Source organism: Lemur catta, chromosome 15 (genome assembly GCF_020740605.2).
Source record: "Lemur catta isolate mLemCat1 chromosome 15, mLemCat1.pri, whole genome shotgun sequence".
In the NCBI taxonomy this organism is placed as follows: Eukaryota; Metazoa; Chordata; class Mammalia; order Primates; family Lemuridae; genus Lemur; species Lemur catta.
Genome location: NC_059142.1, coordinates 6,523,674 through 6,543,606, shown reverse-complemented (window position 1 = coordinate 6,543,606; position 19,933 = coordinate 6,523,674). Strand labels below are relative to the sequence as shown.

Below are 19,933 nucleotides of genomic sequence, written 5' to 3'. Positions count from 1 at the left end.
TATAAGCCACCCCCCCTTCAAGATGTCCCACCTTTTGGGGTCAAACCAGTGTACTGATTTATGATTTTACCCATAACTCCTGTCTCCCTAAAATGTATAAAACCAAACTGTAACCCAATGGCCTGCAGACCACTTACTCGAGACTTCTTGGGTATGGCTCCCCAGGCTGACGGTCACCCATGTTTAGTTCAGAATAAACCTCTTTAAATTATTTTATAGAGTTTGGATTTTTTTTTTCCATTAGCAGCTTTCAGAAGCCTCCAGCATCTGGCCCAAGCTAATACAGACTTAAAACTAATCTGGTTATAGCCCAACTCCCTCATTTCATGGAGCAGAAAATTGAGGCCCAGGGCTACACATTAACTAGCTCCAAATACATCATCTATGCCCTCTTTTCCTCCAGGTAAGACACACTCACCAGGCTAGAGTGAGGTCCACGTCTCCGACACTGGGCTCTGGTCCACACGGTTGGTGACCTCCATCTGTCTCGTCACCAGTGAGCAGCCAGCACCTAGCACTGTGCCCAGCTTGGAAATAAATACTGTTGAATAAATGGATGTTACAGATTAAAAGCAGCATCCCTGTCCTCAAGAAGGCCACAGTCTGGCAGGAGATGGAGGTTTCTCTTCTATAAAGTGAGAAAACTGAGGCCCAGAAGCCCCCAGGGACTACCCCAAATACAGCAGCACAGTTGGCACCTGGACAGAAATCAAGGGGCTCCACCCACCTCCACTGCCACCTGCTTGGCTCCTTTGGGTCCCTCAGTGAGGGCTGATTATTCTTCCTGGTAAGGATTCTTCTTCCCAGGTCACGAGGTCAGCTAAGGTCATCTAGCCAGGACTCACTTCTAATACCCTTGCGCCCACCCTCTCCCTGCAGCCCAGGACCTGCCACCCTGCTCCTCTTGTGTGGTCTTTGGACGGCCCCACCTTCCACAGCTAAAGCCTCAGGCAGACCCTGCGCACATCAAAAAAATAAGTAAACAAAAGGTATCAGGAAGAGGGAAAAGCCACAGGAAACGAAATGATCACTCATCACATAGAGCCATACAGATGAGAAGAGTGTGATATTGTGAAATATATATTTGGTCTTCATCCCTATTTCCTGGCATACAACTCCCTAAAATCCTTAGAATCCCCAAAGTAGTCTTTTTGGGTGCTACTGATTGACTGGTGGCTGGCAGCCCCTAGGCAGCTTCGGGACGGGGGCTGGTCACCAGAAAGACCAAGGCAGGATTAGAGCATTGGGACTCTCGGCCTCACCTTCCAACCTAAGCAATGGGGAGGAGGGGCTGAGGGTTAAATCAATCACCGATGGCCACCAATGGCTTAAGCAGTCATGCCCACGGAATGAAGCCTCAAAAAAAAAAAAAACCCAAAGGACGGGGTTCTGGGAGCTTCCAGATGGCTGAACATGTGGAGGTCTGGCCAGTGGCGCACTGGGGAGAAAGCCCTCTGCCCCTCCCCCATACCTCACCCTATGCATCATCTGTACCGTTTTGTAACATCCTTTATAATGACCCAGTAAACTTCAGTGTTCTCTGAGTTCTGTGGGCCGCTCTGGCAAATTAAATCAAACCCAAAGAGGGGATCATGGGAACCCCAACTTGAAGCTGGTCAGTCAGATGTTCCAGAGGCCCAGACTTGTGAGGGGTGGGAGCGGGTTGGTCTTACAGGGCTGGGCCCTCAGCCTGTGGGATCTGAAGCTATCTCTAGGCAGTGTCAGAATTGAATTGGAGGGCGCCCAGCAAGTATCCGCTGCAGAGCTGATTGCTTGCTTGGTAAACAGGGAGAAATCCCCACACCTTTGGTCACAGAAGTCTTCGTGTTGATTATTGCTGTTGCGTACTGAGTGAGAAAACAGGAAAAAGCACTCTAAGTGTGTGTTTTCCCAAACAAAAAGGGTGACAGCTCATAAAAGTTCACCTGGGTAACATTCCATACATCTGCTTCAGCCAAAGAGGACTTCTCTCCACCCTCGAATATGCCAAGGATTCTGTCTCCATCTGAAGCCAAAGAACTGGGCGTCAGCTGAAGGCAAACATTCTGCTTCTGCACTGATCTGCCATAAATCCTCTAAAGCCTATCAAAGGACCAGGGATAAAAACTTTTTCATGGTGACCTGCACATTTGATTTAATTAGGCAGAGAGAGGATGGGCCTCCAAAATCAAAAAAAGAAGACTGATTTTTAATAGCATTTCCCAGCTCAAAGTGCAAATACATGTCAAAATCAGTAGTAATATTCAGATATACTTAATGTCCAGGGCCCTGCAACTTGCCAGGGACCACCGGGCACTTCCATTTGTCAGTCCATTTGGTACACGGCAGGAATGACTGTTCAGCTTCTCAGAGACGGGGGCAGAGCTGGCATTCACCACTAAAGAGGCCCTGGGCCACCTCCCTCCAGGTCATGAAGCAACTGAGATTAAGCAAGACAGCAAAGGGTCCTGGTCAAAAGGTCTCAAATGGCTGAGAATATCTTAAGGAAAAAAGAACACTTTCCTAAGGGAGAAACAATGCCCTGGGCTCTGCTGCCCTCCTCTATCTGGCCACCTGGGAGACGGAGGGGTTGGGTTACCTCCAGCTAGGCCCAATGTCCTCCCTGGGAAGCTGGGGAGAGTCTGAGGCCCAGTCATGGCTCCCACTGAGCCTCCTAGGCCCTTGGTAGCAAAGAAAAGCCAGTGATTCCTATGAGCTAGGGCCGGGGTGCCTCTGCCCTCCCAGACACAGGCTGGGAAAGGAACCCCAACAATTTAGAAACCCAGGCTGTTGACCAAGGGAGGGGCTTTCTCTAATAGGCTCAACTTGCAAAGACATTTGTCAGTGGTATCTTTGAAATACTTAGCCTTCAGAAAGAAGGAAAAGCTGGCCGGGCGCGGTGGCTCACGCCTGTAATCCTAGCACTCTGGGAGGCCGAGGCAGGTGGATCGTTTGAGCTCAGGAGTTCGAGACCAGCCTGAGCAAGAGCAAGACCCCATCTCTATCAAAAAAAAAAAGAAAGAAAGAAATTATCTGGACAACTAAAAATATCTAGAAAAAATTAGCCGGGCATGGTGGCACATGCCTGTAGTCCCAGCTACTCGGGAGGCTAAGGCAGAAGATTGCTTGAGCCCAGGAGTTTGAGGTTGCTGTGGGCTAGGCTGACGCCACGGCACTCTAGCCCAGGCAACAGAGTGAGACTCTGTCTCAAAAAAAAAGAAAGGAAGGAAAAGTCTAATAAAATATTTGTTATAGTCAAATAAAATAAAGTCTATATAATTTGCATAGCTGTCTGCTACTTCTTTAAAGCTTATGGACATGAGCAACTTTCAGGATCTGTGGCTGGTGAGAAGGGAGAAAGATTTGGAGATAGGAAATCTTCACTAGGAGAAAGGACACCAGAAGTGCCTCCGAGAAACCATTTTCCAGGCCAACCGGGCTACACACCTCACCTGAGCGAGACTTTGCAGACCAAAACTTCTGACTCCAACCATGAGAGAGCCCATGACACACAGGCCAGGCAACAGGACCCTGGCCTTGCCAGCAGGCACAAAGCTCTGGGCTGCTCTAGCTGAACACCTGAACCTCCATGGCTCTGTTGCACTTGGCCATGTACACCTCAGATCCCAGCATTTCCCATTTGAAACTTCTCCCGCTCGACCTTAGACTGTCTCCTCTCCCTGCAAACACCTGCCAGGGCTCCCTCCACAAGCAAGCCCTGAACACACACCACCACACTCAACAACAGATCCTTTTATTTCTAGAACCTGGGTTTTGTTTTGTTCTCACTCTTCTCAGAATAGTTTGCATGCTCCACTTTCCCAACTTTCCTTCTCAATTTGACAATTTCCTACCATTTCCAGCTTGCCGAGGCTGAATGAATGCACGTGCAAATGCAACCGAAACAGACCATTTGTTACCTTCTGGGCTCCTCACTCCAGCCTGAGGAAGTGTGGTCAGTTCACAATCATTTCTTACAGACCTGCAGGCCAGATATGGGTGTGTGTAGGGGCAGGGTGGGGGTGGGAGAACTGTCAAAATAAGAAGGAAAAACAAACTTTCTTAAAGGTTTAGACCAAAGATAACAACCAAAAAAAGTGGAGAAACTTATTTTCATAAATTACATACTGACAACTGAAGAGACCACTGCCATGAGAACATCACTAACCAGAAACACCTTTAGCAATCCAGTTCCACCAGCAGGTACTACTTAGAACTCTTTTATGCTAAGTGGTAAATGAATACCTGAATTTGTATAATTGTTACAACCTTAAATATTTTTGAATGGAGACAGCAAAGTGTGAAGTAAAGTGGGATTTATTATTCAAAGCAAACAAATCTTTCTGTGCCCACCAAGAGAACTGGTACAAGGGCTGGGCCGGCCCACAGAATAGCTATTTTATTTTCTGGATGAGCAGACAGGCCAAGGTTCCCAGTCACCACCCACCACACCTCCTCACTCCAGCTCCAGCCCTAAAGAGCCTATGTTTTGAAACTGTACTAATTAATAAATCATTTTATTAACAATCAGGGTTGCTGACGCACTAGTAACCATGCTGAGTTGATAAAATTCCAACCAACAGCGAAGAAATGGAACACACAGCTGGTCTGGGCAAGTGGCACCACGGGTGATGCAGAATTTGTCAGGTCTTTGGAAAGTCCTTAGGAGCTTCAGAGACTCCATGTAAAAAGCCACAATGTATTCAGTAAAAAGGGAACACTCACTTTTCTACAGCTAATTTCCAGAACTAGGGAAGGTTCTTTAAGCCAAATAATACTTTATTTCCATCCTGGAAATGGAATGTGTTGGTTGTGCCTGTGTAACAACTATATCCCCTTAGAGGGTGCATCTAGACTCACAACTCAGGCCGGGTCAATCAGCACTATAGTCCCCCCCATTCCCCCCGCCATTACAGTGGCTAGATCAGGGACATGTTGACAATCCAGACTGGGCCACCTGGAGATCTCTCTGGATGGTCTCTGAAACTTCTGGGAACCAGTAGGGTTGTTACGCTGCTGCAAGACAAACAGGGCTAGGTCCAGAGTGGACCCAAGACTGAAGCAGACACAGAAGAAAGCAAGGAGGCCAGGAGAAGAGAAGGAGCAAGACACAACATCACATGGCTTGAGCCTCTGGGTCCACCTGTGCCTGAAGCCATTTATCCCCTGGACTTCTCAGTTACATGAGAAGTCATCCATAACCCACAGCAATGTGTGCTTTTGAAACTTGCATCTGCAAGTCCTGAGCAGGAAGTACTTGAGAAGACCAGAGAAGGAAAGGCAGCAATAGCCAAACAGCACAGGACAACACGTGCCCCATCCCCGTCCCCCCAAAGAGGCCTTAAGTAGAAGTGCAGAGACATCAACCAGGCTCTCCTCAGCTGCAGCTGATTTTTGTCCCAGGACTGATCAAGAGGGGCTGCAAACCTCCCAGGGAGGCTCGGTACTTTCCAAGAACGCAGCACCCCCAACCAAAGCCCAGGATCATCTATTCTTTTGGGAGGGTCACTTATGATAGGGACCATAAAGTAACACCTAGATCCCCCCACATGGCAGGGCCAAGCTGGGGAAAAAAATTCTGGCATACTTGAAAACACAATCAGAATTCAAATGACAGTGGAGACTGGAAAAAGATTAAAACAGCAAACAGGGCCAGGCGCGGTGGCTCACGCTTGTAATCCTAGCACTTGGGAGGCCGAGGCGGGTGGATCTCTCGAGGTCAGGAGTTCAAGACCAGCCTGAGCGAGATCCCGTCTCTACTAAAAATAGAAATAAAAATTATCTGGACAACTAAAAATATATATAGAAAAAATTAGCCGGGCATGGTGGCGCATGCCTGTAGTCCCAGCTACTCGGGAGGCTGAGGCAGTAGGATCGCTTAAGCCCAGGAGTTTGAGGTTGCTGTGGGCTAGGCTGACGCCACGGCACTCACTCTAGCCCGGGCAACAGAGCGAGACTCTGTCTCAAAAAAGAAAAAAAAAAAACAGCAAACAGAACAAAACTGGAAAAAAAAATTCCAAGGCTAGGGTGATGCCCCTGGAGGCAAGAAAAATTCCATAAAAATGTGCTCCAAGGGCTTCTGGAGCTGGGTGGGGAAATTCTTTCCAAATCTAGAGTTCCCAACCATAGGAGACAGAGAGGCTGTTCCTGGTTCCCAGCAGCCCAGGTGGGCCCATGGTGTCTCTCTGCCTCCTGCATCTGGGGCATTGCTGGCCTCATGCTAAGATGCTGCTCACCCATTAGCTGGCATCTATGCCAAATCCCCAAGGAGATTTTGGGTAGTGACTTTTCAGCTGCAGTCATAGAGAATCAAGATCAGCTGTGAGGGAACTGTCTCTCAACCTTCCTCCCCAAACCTAACAGTCACAGGTCAGTCAGCACTGACTGTGACAATCCAGTCCCAATCAATAAATACTGAATGAACTGGTCTGTCCACCTTCACCTCAGACAGCAGCTCTAACTACGTACATCTGGCAGCCTCCTATGACTCTATACATACTTCATTTTTCTAAAAGCCGATGACAGAGAGCTTCAGAGGGGGTACGTCCCACCTTTCCCACAGTGTCACACCAGCACAATCTACTGCCCAGATACGTCAGAACCTCCTAGAAGCCTGTTCAAAAATTCAGAAACAGAGTGACTAGGGGCAGAGCTGAGAGGGTGCCGCGTTCTTAACAAGCCCCCACAGTGACCCTGAGGTATGCTGGAGTGCGTGCCATGGTGCCCACTGTGTGCCACACACATGTGCAATAAAGCAAGTGTGCGGTACTAACTCAGTTACCTGGTTTATCTCTCCTGCATGTGCAGTCCTTGAGGAAACATCTCCACCTTCCTACTGGGGAAGAGGGTACAACGATCAGTACAAGGAGGTCAGTCAGCGGGAAGCTGAGACCACAGCTCACATGACCAGACCACACAGGCTCTCCAGAAGACAACGGGCCAGTTAGGACAATATGGACAGTGCCACATTCTTTTCAACAGTCATCATTTCAGCTGAAAGAGAAAGGACTATTATGACTCTGCCTCAGCCAAGCTAGCAATAACTTAAAGCCTAGTAACTACTGCTCATGCAGAGGGGGAGAAATCCTTTATTTCCCTCACACCAGAAAAGCAGATTCAGCCAAAAAAGAAACGTCTTCACTAACTGAACATGGCATCTACATTCCAATGACTTCCTCTTGATTAGAGAAATCAAATTTTGTATCAGTATCCAAAAAGTGGGCTAAAAAAATTACATTCATATACTTAAAGAATTTTGAGGGAAAACAAACATGTAAGACTTGTCTTCTAAATCACAGAGCAGGTAAAGTTAAACTGCTAAAGCTTTCCTTTCTCCCCTGGGACTTTCTTCTAAGGAAAGACCCCCATGGATGTCAGTTAACCTACCTAACCCGCTGCCAGCAGGAGACCTGCAGGGAGACCAACCCCCCAGCTGGTCCACACCACCCTCCAGGCGAGGAGGAGGTAGGTCCTCCCACAAGGAGCCACCTGGGCAGCTTCTCCCAGGATCCAACAGCCACTGGAACAGGCAGAGGAGAGCTCAAATTAGATGTCAGACAGCCTCCTCGGACTTTAACTGTCCTTAATTTTTCTAAAAGCAGAAATCAAGTACCCAAAACATACACAAGGAGTTTCAGTTTTCTTTACCAACATGTCCCTCCCGTTTAGTCTCTCTGGGAAGAGCAGCCTGTGGGGCAGATTATAAGGTGGGTGGTCAAGTCATGTTCAAAACCTGTGTGAAGCAAGGATAGGGTCCGGAGACCCGATTCTGGCTGTTCCCACCGATGCGGGGGTGTGATGAGCTGTGCTTCCCTGCCGGGGCGGAGGATCAAACAACCTGACCACTGCACAGAGGGGATGCGGCAACATGTCACAAAGACAAAAGAACATTCCTTAACACTCCCCCACCTCTCTTCCACTCCTCAAAGCAGTTCTGCAAATAACCAAATCATGGACAACATTCTTCAAAACTCATGCCAAAAGCAAACAACGTGGTTTCTGTCGGCCTGTGGGGCTCTGTGGTCGGCTAAAAGATAGGGCTTCCCTCTGGTCTTCGGAAGTGTGAAGAGCAGCCCTCAGAACCTTCCCTCTCCAAGGAGGCACCCTGTGACCCGTGCAGAGATTTTCTATGTCTAACAAGCTGTGACTCCGCTAGTGGGAACATCCACTGACATACACACCCAGGGACGGCCACCTCGGAACGGGGGCCTTTGATGGCTTCACTCACCCCCACCCCACAAGATAGGCCAGGCTATGACCATTTGATCAGTACAAATTTTCCAGCCTGAGACATCCGAAAAAAATGCAGAACTGCATGGGAAAATCTACATTCCCATGATGTCGTGCTTAAATTAGACCTAGTTGGTGGCTCTGGTGGCCCTAGGTGCTGGGCTGTTGCCATCTCTCAAGGAGCTGGCAAGTGTGTGGAAGTAAAGGAGGGACCCGGAATCCCTCAGCCAAGTCCCCAGAGGCTTTTTGTCTCTGGCACAGCAGTGACATGACACTTTTCTCGAAGGGAGCTCCAGATGCTGGCCAAGGAACAGGTATTTCCACACTGTGTACGTGCAAGACCACAGTCACGAGAAAAATGAGCGGTTTGCTCCTCTCTGCCCTCCAGCCAGCGCTCTGGGAGCCGTGTCTGACTCTTCCCTCAGCAGCTGCAGAGGAAGCAGGAGGGTTTCTACGGGTGGCGAGGGAGTGACTTCCACAGATTTCTGGCAGTGATGGCTGATGCTGCTGAGCCCTGCCAGCTGGCCATGACCCCACCCCATCCTGGGCAGCACGGGGGTGTGGGGGTGAGCCAGGTTCCCAGAGACCAGAGGACAGGCTCACCTCAGGACAAGCTCAAACAGTGAGGCAGGGCATCCTCAACGCGGGCCCTGGGGGAACCCTGGGAAGGACATGCCCTCAGGGTGGGCGCTTCACGTGCCACCACGTGCTACACTCTTTTCCAGTCACTGTCCTGCCTGCGTTCCACCCACCTGCCATCTCCACCCGGGGTCCTTCCTGTACCTGTCACTGGACAGGTTCCTTGTCACTCAGATCTCGGTTTAAACACAGCCTCCTCAGAAACCACCAGGCCACTCTCTACCACGTCACCAGCTGTCATTCTGAGCAGAGCCCCTCCTCTGTCTGACCTTTGCTATGTGCCTGTTATAGCTGTTTCTCTCCTGCGCTCGCCCCACGCCCCTGCGAGAGGGGGCCTGCCCGTCTCCTCACCACTGTCTGCCCAGCGCCTAGAACAGCACCCGCACACAGTGAGCCTTCAGTAAACTCCTACTGTGTGAACGACACAAAGGCGAAAAATAAGAAAATTTATACAGACATCCATCATCCCATCTCCTCAGACCGCCAGAGTTAACACTTTGAGGCTATTCTCCCACTTCCTGTTTCTCTTTTGGTCTCTATCCCTTGAGTGAAAAACAGCTGCTGCACTATCTGTCCAACAATAAACTGCCTGGGAACAGCAACAGTCACACCTGGTGCTTAATAAATGCTCATTACACAAACAAACAGCCGCTGAGGCCCGGGCCCCATGGGGCTGCAGTACCAAGGAAGCCGGGCAGCGCCAATACCCCTTACAGCTGGCCTGGGCAGCATCCCAGAGCTCACCTGGGCAGTGCCTACTCCAACCACATGCATCTACACCCTTCCTCTCCTGCTGCGTGGCCTCAGGCAAGTCGCTGAGCTTTTCTGCACCTCTATGTCTACCGCTACCAAATGCAGGTAACAACAGCTGCTGCTCAGGGATGCTGTGAGGGTTGCCAAGAGCAGGACTGGCAAGTAATGGGTGTCCAGATGCCTCGCCAAGGTGCACATGTCTATAGGGATGTTTCTCAGCAGGTCCCAGAGGACAACTCGGCAGGATACACAGCCGCGGAGGCACTGCCGTGAGAACGTGCTAGGTGGAAATCGCCCACCAGTGTGGTGGGTGGCATTGTCCACAAGCTTCTCTTTCCAGAACACACACACACAACCTGTTAACCACCATTACCAATCCTGCCTGCTCTTCTCTACAGCTGGCATTTCCAAAAAAAGTCTCAGATGTGCTAACTTTCTGTGGCGCTAGTAACAGAATATAACCAGAAGAGTAACAGGGCTCTCTAAGTAGAAGCTTGGGAACACTAACTGAGCCCTTCCTACAGGCCAGGCACTGCTCTAGACACTTCCCATGCCCACCTACTGAATCTTCCTAATGGTTCTATGGGGGAGGTACTCTTCTCATCCCCATCTTACAGACAAGAAAACTGAGGCATGGAGCAGTTAAGTAACTGGTCTAAGCCTGCACTGCTAGCAAGTGGTAGGACCAGGATTTGATTCCAGATTCTAGTTTCTGGTCCCATCCTCTCAATCCCTATTCTTACTTCTTCTGGCTTTAGACAAATCCAGTGCTTAAACTCAAAAGAATAGAATTTTCCCTTGCTGAGTCTGCAGACCTAGAAAGGCCCCTCTTATCTAGATGTTTGATGCTAGCGGATGGCAGAGAGGCAACTGTTTCCCACCCGTTTCAGTGCACCCCCACAGGAGATCATGCCCCAGCCACCCACCAAGTCAAGTGGGCAGGAGCAAAGACGCCAGAGGTAGAAGGGTCTCAGAACTCACCTGGGTGCAGATGCCGGGTCCCAGAGCCATTTAGTGCTCTGCCAGAATCAGAACCTGGCACTCCCAGTTCCTTCCAGTGCAGCCAGAAAAAGGAAAGGCTTTAACACTCTTCAAAGAAAGTTCCACCTTGAAATGTGGAAGGTTCTACAGAACTGGCAATACAGTGGAATCAGTCGGGATGGAAGCGTGAAACACCACCACAGACACTCAGCACGATTCTTAATAACATGTTCTTCAGAACTCACAGCCTTAAGAAATGATGCCTCTTTGGCTGTAACCATGTCTTCTAAATCAGTCACATTGACTTTAACACCCTGAGAAGTGTGCACTGTTCCTCTAAAATAGCTGCTGTCATCTGAAATACCACTCAGAAAAAAACTGGGTCTCTTAATCCTGAAAGGTAAACTTCCTTTTTTGGTGCAGAATAAAAATATTACTTCCCTCTTTCCTCTTCTGCTGGAGACATTCCCAGTGTTTTATTTACTCTGCAAGCAACACTGATTGGATATATTGGGAGGAAATGTTCCTTCCTAACTCTTAAATGTCAGAGTCTGCCCCAGAAAAGGAATGAGCCAGCCCTAACAATGTTTTCTTGTTTCTCCTCTGTTTTCTTAAATGTTTTATTATGTACCATTGGGTACATATAAGAGAATATGTGCAAACCACATTTGAGGCACAAAACAAGCCCCTAAGACCCCCTCAAGGCCTGGAACATGATGGAAACGGGGCCCCTTCCCTTCCCCACCTCCTCTACCACTGGGGCATACAGCCCAGGTTCTGAGTTTTCAGTCCCTTGCTTTTTAAAAAAGAAAATAATTATATCAAACACTAGTAGAATTAAACAATATACAGTCTTCCACAACTTGCTTGTGTCCCTCACAATGCAGTCTGTGACAGTCATCCTGCTGCCACGTGCAGCCTGCTGCAGCTCAGCCACCTTTCCCGCCGCACAGTATGTGACAGCGCTGGCACTGACCACGCGCCTACCCACACCCTGTCCGTGGACATCTGCCTGACTTCCAGATCTCTGCTGTTGTGAAGAGCGCTGCCGTGGCCGTGGCCGTGCGTGTCTCCTGGAACACACAAGCCAAGTTTTCCTAGAATGTTCCTGGGAGAAGAACTGCTATCATAGGGTACACAAATGCTCTCTGTGCCATATTTTTAAAATATTTTTGCCATCCTCCTTTATAACATTATTTTGTCATTACAGAGATGTATTAATAGTTTAGCTGACACCAGGTTCAACACGTACTTCTCACACACTCACTGTGTTTAAGGACGGCGATGCCAGCAGGCGCAAGGGATCTGGGGAAGCCCAAGATGTGGCATCCAGTCTGGGTTGGGGGACAACAGCCCCATACAGGACAACAAAAACAGACCCCAACTGCGTGCTCCAGGTAGCTCCTAAGAAGATGAGGACAGGCTGTGGGGCATCAAGGGCCACCTGAGGCAATGTCCTTAAGAATGAGAGGGAACAGCAAGCCGTCCAGGGACAGAGGCCCTTGCAGGCAGAGAGGGAGCCCTCCCGGAGCAACAGGAGGCTGTCAGGTGGCTGCGAACGCAGGGTCTGCAGGGCACCGACCGGAACACTCAGGCCAACAGGATGGGGCCGCACACCAGGGCCTCAAAAGGCACACTGAGGAATCTAGACTTGGCAACGTGGGTTATTCACCTTCAGGATTTTTGCCATCTCCTCCCAATAACAGTAATAACAACTAATACTTACAGAGCACTCACAATGTGCCGGCACTATCTTAGGAATTATCCCACTCAATTTTTACTATATTGCTCTATTGTTTGCTTAATATTTTTTCTTTAAATCAATTTACTTTTTTTTTTTTTGAGACTGAGTCTTGCTCTGTCCCCTTGGGTAGAGTGCAGTGGTGTCACCCGTAGCTCACTGTAACCTCAAACTCCTGGGCTCCTGCCTTCGCCTCGCTAGGAGCTGGGACTACAGGTGCGCACCACAACGTCCGGCTAATTTTTCTATTTTTAGTAGAGACAAGGTCTCGCTCTTGCTCAGGCTGGTTTCAAACTCCTGAGCTCGAGCAATCCTCCCACCTCGGCCTCCCAGAGTGCTAGGATTATAGGCATGAGCCACTGTGCCCAGCCTAACTCAATTTACTTTTAAATTCAAATATTCACCTTAAGTAACAATATATATGAAATCAGGTGTGGGGGGGGTCTTTTTGTTTGTTTAATTTCTATTGAGATTAATTCACATAGCATAAAATTCACCATTTTAAAGTGTACAATTCAGTGGGTTTTTTGTAAGTATAGCCACAATGTTGTGCAATCATCACTATCATTCCATAACATTTTTATCACCCCAAAAAGAAGCCCCACATCCATTAGCAGTCACTAGCCACTGCCCCCCACCCCCAGCCAACCACAAATCCACTTTTTGTCTCTATTGCTTTGCCTAGTCTGGACATTTCATATAAATAGAATCATACGATATGTAGCCTTTTGTGTCTGCCTTCTTTCAGTTAGCACAATGTTTTCAAGGTTCATCCATGTTGCATTATACATCAGTACTCCATTCCTTTTCATGGCTAAATAATATTCCATTGTATGTACATGGGCTACATTTTGTTTATCCACTCATCAACTGATGGACATTGCGTTGTTTCCAATTTTCTTGGCTACTATGAATAATACTGTTAGAAACATCTGTGTACAAGTGTTTGTATGGACATATGTTTTCAGTTCTTCCAGGTATATGCTGAGGAATGGAATGGCTGGGTCATATGTTAATTATATGTTTAACTTTTTGAGGAACTGCCAAAGTACTGTGGAATTTTTAAGATAAAGAACTATTGAAACTAAGAACATTCAACTGCATATCATCTAAAATTATTTTGGGAAATACTGCTGAAAGCGAAGCTACTGAAGTTGGTTTTTGTTTTGTTTGGGAGCAGGGAACTGACGTCAGAACGGTATTTCTGAAACCCTGATCAAGCAGTAGTGGCAGAGAGGACTGGGACAGAGAGGCAGGATGACGACAGGAAGACCACTGAGGAGCCGCAACAGAAGCAATGAAAAGAGACTGGGGCCTGAATCCAGGTGCAGCAGGGAATGGAAAAGGTAGGAGATGGACATAAACACAGCAGGCAAATGAACCCTGATGGCCTAATGTCAGTGTGGGTGGGGCAGGAGGACTGGAGTAGCCATGAGGATGGAGGTGCCCTTCACAGAAAAGAAAGGAGAGGAAAGCAAGAAGCAGCACACTTATTACAGTTTTATTTCAGACAAACATGGCTGGAGGTGCCAGCAGGACAGGCTCAGAGAACAGAGATGGCCAAGCGGGAGCTAGTGCCAAGGACAGGGGTGCAGCAGGGGCACTGGGGTCCACATGGCATCTGGGAGGAGCAGGTGAGAGGGCCGGGGGATGGTGATTGCAAGGATGAAAATCAGCAAAGTCCAAGAAAGGGCTAGAAGTCGGGTGGAGACACAGGAGAACCATTTTAGTGCCAAAGAAGCAGAAAGCAGAGAGGTCCTACTTTTGTACCCCATGACAGCAGTGCACGGTTGTGGGACCATGCCTTCTCCCACTAATGAACACCATCAAAAGGTTCTGAGGCCCTTGTGGGGGACCACACAGAACCCCTAGACCTTCTTGACTGTTGGCCCCACTTCTGCAGCACACCACCTTCTCCTCGAGTTTCAGGACAAGATTGAACTTACCATCCCCTGTTCCCCGCCCACCTTCATGCCCTTCCCTCCAGGGATGCTCTGCCCGGGATCCACCACCTGCTGCCTGGCTGACTGAGCCAGAGGCCCTGGAGCTTGCCTGGGTTTCCGGCTTTCCGTCCACCCTCCCTCCTTCCTCCCACGACCTCTGGACTGCAGGCTCTTGGGGGACAGAGGCCCCAACTGTCTCCTCACTGCTGCATGCTGGGCCTGGCACAGCGCCTGGCACATATCTGCTGCAAGAATGAATGAGTCCACAGGGCACCAAGTGCAGCCCCCACCTGCTCATGCTCTCCCCTTCCTCCCTCCCTCCCTCTGAGCTCTATGATCTTCTCCACTCCCTCACCAAATCACAAATGCCCTCACTGAATATAAAACACGGCTTAACAGTTTTATTTATTTATTTTTTATTTTTTTTGAGACAGAGTCTTGCTCTGTTGCCCAGGCTAGAGTGAGTGCCGTGGCATCAGCCTAGCTCACAGCAACCTCAAACTCCTGGGCTCAAACAATCCTTCTGCCTCAGCCTCCCGAGTAGCTGGGACTACAGGCCTGCACCACCATGCCTGGCTAATATTTCTATTTTTAGTTGTCTGGCTAATTTCTTTCTATTTTTAGTAGAGACGGGGTCTTGCTCTTGCTCAGACTGGTATCAAACTCCTGAGCTCAAGCGATCCTCCCAGAGCGCTAGCATTACAGGTATGAGCCACCACGCCTGGCCTGACAGGTTTTTTGTTTGTTTGTTTTGAGACACAGTCTTGCTCTGTTGCCCAGTGTAGAGTGCCATGGCGTCAGCCTAGCTCACAGCAACCTCAGACTCCTGGACTCAAGCAATCCTCTTGCCTCAGCCTCCCAAGTAGCTGGGACTACAGGCATGTGCCACCATGCCCGGCTAATTTTTTTTTTCTATATATATTTTTAACTGTCCAAATCATTTCTCTCTATTTTTAGTAGAGACGGAGTCTCGCTTTTGCTCAGGCTGGTCTCGAACTCCTGACCTTGAGCAATCCTCCCGCCTCGGCCTCCCAGAGTGCTAGGATTACAGGCATGAGCCACCACACCCGGCCTGACAGTTTTAAAATAACAGCACAGCAGAGTGGGAAGATGGCTGCTCTACCCACCACCCTTTGGTCATCTCGATGAATCTCAGTTTCCTCATGTGTGAAATGGAAATGGTGCCCTGGGAAGATCAGAGAGACAGTGGATATGACAGAGCTGCAAGCAATGAGGCTGAACGTTCTGCTTCTACCACAGGTTTCCCGTGTGCCCCATATGTTTTTGAAGGGTCCCCAAGGCCCCTCAACCATCCCTTCAAAAGAAAAGCAATATGAGAGTAAGCTGACATCCCAACAAGAAGGGAATTTTTGAGTCTATTTCACACTAAATTTAACAGCATAAACAAACAGCAGTTTGCATACAATTTTTTAAAATTCTTACAGGATCAGAAGTATGCTGCCAAATGTCAAAACATAAAAACCCAAGGAAATCAAAGTTGTTATTTTCCTTTTGGTTTTTATCTCCAGTAGCCAAATGCTTCTGTTCAAACAATGTTTACACTGCCATTGTCCTGCTTTGTTTAGAATAATAATAATAGTAAAGGGGTGCGTTTCCAGCACTGACAACTGAGTGCATGTACAGATCTGCCCAGTTGCTCCTGTACCCAGAAACTGCTCTACTTTAGACACTTGTGCCAAGAGGCCAAGGAAGAACTGTTTACCTGCCCTCGGAATACGCACTGGCCATGCCAGTGTCACCAACCTCCCTCCTCACTCCAGCCATCCCCTCCTTCAGCCACCACAGGGATCCCGGACCCTGGGAATAGGACTGTTCAGTACATTTCTGCTTCACAAGGAAAACATGAACCCAAGGCCTAGGGAAAGCCAGGCCTGGTCACTCAGTGACCACAGGCTCAGATGCTGCCAAACGCACCAAGGTGATAGCTATAATTTACTGAGTGCCTACTATGTACCAGGCACTGGCCCAGGGGTTTCGTGGCACTAATTTTGCCACGAAATGCCTGCCCTAAAGGGAGGCATTGTGCAAGTGAAGAGAGAATGAGTAACACAAAGCAAGCCCCAGGGCTGGGGCGAGGCTCTGGGCTCTCTCTACCGAGCCACACCTCACGTGAAAAGTCAGAAGAGCCCAAACCTAAAGCTCAGCTCCATTTCCTATGACTGTTACATGGTTGCCTCCCCACCCCAGCATCACCACATCCATCTGAGAGGCTCCTGGGCAGATGTGAGGTCTTTCCACCAACCAGCTTTCGAGGCCAACCGTGTGCTTTCTATCCTGGAACTCCCACCTTACTAATGAACCCTTTCCAGAGTGACCTGTCCACACAGAACCACTCTCCTGAGTCCCAGGAATGCCCACTTCTTTTCTGTAGTATTAGTTCCACTCACCACGTATTTCCAGTTCACCTTCCTCTAGGGCTACAACAGAACTGCATTTTCCCGCCCCCTCTGCAGTCTGCCATGGCAATGGAAGTGATGCGTGTCACTCTCTGTCAAACGCTGTAAAGGGCGGGTGCCGTTCCCCACATTCCCTTCCCCGTGGCAGTGACAGACAGTTGGTGCCTATATCACGATAGAGCCCCTTATCTACCCAGAGAAAGCAAAGCACGTTCACACACAGACTCGTGAGCAATGTTCCCAGCTGTTACTCACAATCGCCAAAGAGTGGAGACAACTTTGTCCATCAACAGATGAGTGGATAAACAAAATGCAGTCTATCCATACAATGGAATATTATTCAGCCTTAAAAGGGAGGAAGTCCTGATCTATGCTACAACATGGATGCACCTTGAAAACATTATGCTGAGTGAAAGAAGCCAGACAAAAGCCCACACACTGTATAATTCCATCTATATGCAATATGGAATGTCCAGAACAGGCAAATCCATAAAGACAGGAAGCAGATTGATAGTTGCCAGGGGATGGGGACAGTGGGAGGAGAAATGACTGCTTAATGGGTACAGAGTTTCTCTTTGCGGTAATGAAACGTTCTAAAATAAGATTATACTGATGATTACACAACGCTAAAGATACTAAAAATCACTGAATAGTTTATACTAAAAACTACTTGCACGTTTCAAACAGGTGAACTTCATTACATGGTACATAAATTATGTATCAATAAAACTGTTAATAAGAAGAAAAAAAAGCTTGCGCCACCATCACCCTGGGTCCCTGAATGACGACGAGTAGTGAAGTCCCCAGAGCACCCATACTGGACGTGAGACATGAAGGAGAAGTAAGTCCTGCTGTGTCAGGCCACTGAGAGGTGAGGGGCTGGCTGTTCTCACAGCATCATGCAGCCCACCCCTGTACAACTCAAACACACCCGCACTAGCGTACAGTCACATTGGAAATGTGTCTGTGGCCAATTGACTTAAAATCCTGGAAAACAACCAAGGTAGTGGTTCTGTCCCAGTAAGGACCAGACTCTGTCCCATGGCCACCATCTGAATCTTTAAACACAAGGAGAGAGGGCAGGGGGAAGGGGAGGAATGAAGTTACTTAAAAGAGACTGGCTAGGTAAGAATAATTCCTAGCCTGAAAAAATATTTACAACCTGTAACACAAGGAACTAACCTTCCAAAAACATAAAGAGCTCACAGAAATCAAGAAATAAGCAACCAATAGCCCAAGAGAAAAATGGGCAAAGAACTGTCCACAGAAAAATAAGTGGTCCTTAAATGTATGACAACATGATCAGTTTCACTTCAGAAAAACACAAATTGAAACTATATGGAGATACTATTGACACCTGTCAGGTTGGCAGAACTCCCAGCATTTGACTACACCTGTTGGCAAGGCTCTGGGAAAACGAGCATCTGCGCTGCTGGTGGGACTGCAACATGGAACCACCCTGTGGACGGCAACTGGGCGAAATCTGCCAGAAGTATAATGCAAATGTTTCCCCTTTGACCCAACAATGTCCCTGTGGGACGATACCCGACAGGACCACTGCACATGCAGGAAATGATGTACGCCTAAGACAGCTCACGCGGGAATGTTACGGAACAGCATGTCAGAAACAACCTTTTCCTCAGCGGATGAGATTTTAAGAAGGAACAACTTCACAATACTAAGCAGCTGAAAGAATGACAGTGATTCTCCATGTACTGATATGGAAAAATCTCTAGGATACACTAAGTTAAAAAAAAAAAAAAACGCAAGGTATACGGCAGTGTACAGCATATGCTATCTTTTATTTAATAAGAAGTGAGAAATAAAACTATGCATTTGTGTTTGCATGCATTTGCATTAAGAAACACTAGAAGGGTGCTACTACTAAAAATGGTTATCAGGGAGAAGGGGGGACAGAACAGATGAGATCAGGAGCAAGGGGCAAATTTTCTCAAAGTATGTATTAATAATATCTTTTCATTTTAGAACTATGTGACTGTACGTCGGGCACGGTGGTTCACACCTGTAATGCTAACACTCTGGGGACCCAAGGCGGGAGGACTGCTTGAGCTTAGGAGTTTGAGACTAGCCTGAGCAAAAGTGAGGCCCCGTCTCTATCAAAAAGAAAGGGAAAAAAACCCAGCCGGGTGTTGTGTCGCACCCCTGTAGTCCCAGCTCCTCAGGAGGCTAAGACAGGAGGATCGCTTTAGCCCAGGAGTCTGAACTTGCTGTGAGCTAGGCTGATGCCACAGCACTCTAGCTTAGGCAACATAGCTAGACTTTGTCTCAGGAAAAAAAAATAAGGTGTCAAAGGAGGGAAAAACAAGAAGCCCCCAGGATTCACTCCCATTTCAAGTATTTCCTTAGCTCTTGCTACTAGCCAGGCACCAGGCATAGTGCTGGGGGATCAGATCAGATACAGCCCCTGTCTGCAAAGAGCTCAAGTGACACGGGCCGCAGGGAGTGAGGAAATGGATGATACCCGACAACGGAAGTCTAAAGGACAAGGTACAGCACAGTGGGCTTTCTGGCCAGGCATGGAGCATGCTAGGGGAGAGATGAAGTGGATGAGCAAGAGGCAAAGCATATTTCAAGCAAAACAAGGCAAGCAAGTGAAAAGAGAAGATCACAGGCCAAAGCAGGAGGGCTGAACACCCGTGACAAAGAACTTGGCCCCTTCCTCTGGGCATTCAAGGGTGAGGGGTCGCTCTCCCGGGCCCATCTGTGAACATAATCCATCCATCTTACTCTCCAGGCACCTCTGGCCTTTCCCCCTGGAACCTAACAACCATGGTCTTCATTAAATTAGGGAACAGGGAAAGTGTAAAAGAAAAAAACAAAAGCCACAAGTGAAAATGAGAGGCTTTGACTCCCCAAAGAGAAGAGATTCGGCTGTCTGGAAATTTTCTCCTGAAATGACCCAATGACCTCAAAAGATGCCAGGTCAACGAGCTACTACTCTCACATTGGACAAAAACAACAGCAAAACCATGTTTCCATATCACCTACCAAAAGAAGAAAAACCTGAGGCTGACCTATTCCAAATGATATTTCCATGAGCCTCACATGGCAGTTTAATAAAAACCCTCAAATTTTCAAGAGCTTAATTCAGCAGCCAGTGACCTATAGAATTTTTCTTTTATTCACAGAAAACAGGTATTCCTCAAAGAATGTTTTATTTTAAGGAAGATAACATTGTTTCCCCTTTCCAAGTTTTAAACTGTTTTTTTTTTTTCCTTCCAAATGAAAAA

At 48.1% G+C, this 19,933-nt stretch overlaps 1 protein-coding gene across 3 annotated transcripts in view; it reads right to left on the bottom strand.

Annotated features, from left to right (window-relative positions):
- The window catches only part of EPN2 (epsin 2), a 79,157-nt gene that overhangs the window by 44,522 nt on the left and 14,702 nt on the right, over window positions 1–19,933 (bottom strand). For 2 of the 3 annotated variants that reach the window (XM_045526924.1, XM_045526927.1), the window contains exon 2: window positions 419–541. The gene's annotated coding sequence lies outside the window, so the exon portion shown is untranslated. Of the gene's footprint in view, window positions 1–418; window positions 542–6,760; window positions 6,924–19,933 lie in introns of those variants that run through there. The other variant, XM_045526926.1, reaches the window with a different exon arrangement.